Raw genomic sequence first — 1897 nt, 5'->3', positions numbered from 1 at the left:
TGACCTAACCTTGGCCTACTGCCCCTGGCGCAATGGAACGGTTGAGCGAATGAACCGCGACATCCTTCAAGTGATGCGGGTCATGCTGCGAGAATACCAGCTAGCCGAACAGGAATGGGGCTACCTATTGCCAGTGGTCCAAACCAACCTCAACCAAACACCGGTTGCATCACTGGCATCCAAGTCGCCGATGGAGCTGTTCACGGCTTTGAACCCAGCGACTCCCTTGGATGTCGTTGTGGTGGGCATGAACAAGGAACTCCGAGAGAGCGACTGGACGGTGAAGGACATCCCGAAAAACCTGGACAAGCTACGTGCTAGCCTGCAGGTCATGCACAAAAACGTCCTAGACAAGAATGCGATGCGCGCAGCGAAAGCGACCGAGAAATACGAACAGTGCAACGTCAGCGAAGGCGACTATGTGCTCTGGTCCCGTGTCGACGAACGCTATCACCACAAGTTGCTCGTAACCTGGACGGGCCCCTACCGAGTCACGGAAGTGGGCGAATTCTCCGTCGTTTTGGAGTACTTGGTGACCCACGAACTGCGGGAAGCGCACACATCAAGAATCAAGCTCTACGCTTTAGACAGCTTTGAAGTGACCAAAGAAATCCTCGAACACGTTTCCGAGCAAGGGATCATGCTGAAGGTCAAGTCCATCGCGGGACACAAGTTTGTCCCGGATATGAAAGACATCATGCTGGAAGTGCTTTGGGAAGGTTTTGAAGATATCGAGTCCTCATGGGAAACGCTGCAGAAGCTCATGCATGAATGCCCAGCCGTGGTGAAGAACTACGTAAAAGGCGTGAAGACAGCGAGCAAAGCGATGTATTGCGCAAGGCGATGAAGCGAGCGAAAGCGAAGAATTAGCGAAGCCCAAGTGTGTCCTGTGGGACATGGCTTGGGGGGGATGTTGTGATGAGCGACTTAACCATGACACAGGTAGTCCTCAACCGAGGCCACCGGGTGCCGACCCTTGGCTAACCGACACAAAAAGGCATGGTATTACTAGTTGTACTAGGACGTAGAAAACACCTGTCCCAGTCAACTGCCAGAATCTCACTCTTGGTTCTGCAACGTTGTGCTAACGTCAAGTCAATCAAGAGTGTGGTTTGCAGGGAGTCGGCACTCCCCCATTTGGTTGTTTGTGTTGGCACTGGGGTGGGAAACAACACAGTTACCAAAGAATCGATTGATAGATTTGGCGAATAAGTAAAGGCCACCCCGGTCGTGTCGATTTCCCGGATTTGAAATTCCGAACGCTCATCCACAACACACGTCCAACAACTGTAATCCTCCAACTAACTCGACGTGGAAATACTCGAGCGACAGGTTGAAGTCCATATTGGCCAATTGCAATATCGCTACGACCCGTTTCGCCACCGCAGGCCCAAGCCGCCTCAAACGACCTCAGCAAGTATTAGCGAAATATACCCCCATCGCCACATAGCACGAAGCATCAAGTAAAGTTTGCTCAGTGTTGGGGTGCTTAAACGAAATTGCAGCAACGTAAAAAAATTTTTTTAATTTAATAATTATAAAAAAGAAATGATTGCAGCACTACCGGTAGACCTCTTGTTCAGTGACCTCTTGTTACTAACTTTACGAACGACACTTTTTTATGGAGTTAGGGTTTCGGTTTGTTTCGATTCATGGGAACGAGTGACGCGTGACTGTTTCTCCAAAGTCGAACTTGAGTGTGCATTCTTTGATTATTAGCCAAAAAACTATTGGACACCAAACTCGATTGGAGCCAACCGACGGTACTGTAGCTAGGGACTACTAGTCGCAGTATCTTCGTTTTACCCCCGCCCCACTCTCACCTCTGGCAGCAACAGTACACTTCTAAGCATTATACTTTGCATACACTTGGAGCGACGGCACGGTGCGGTTTTGG

The sequence above is a fragment of the Aphanomyces astaci genome (assembly GCF_000520075.1).
Source record: "Aphanomyces astaci strain APO3 unplaced genomic scaffold supercont1.74, whole genome shotgun sequence".
NCBI lineage: Eukaryota > Oomycota > Saprolegniomycetes > Saprolegniales > Verrucalvaceae > Aphanomyces > Aphanomyces astaci.
The sequence above is the reverse complement of the archived record's forward strand: the minus strand, read 5'-3'. Positions refer to the sequence as shown.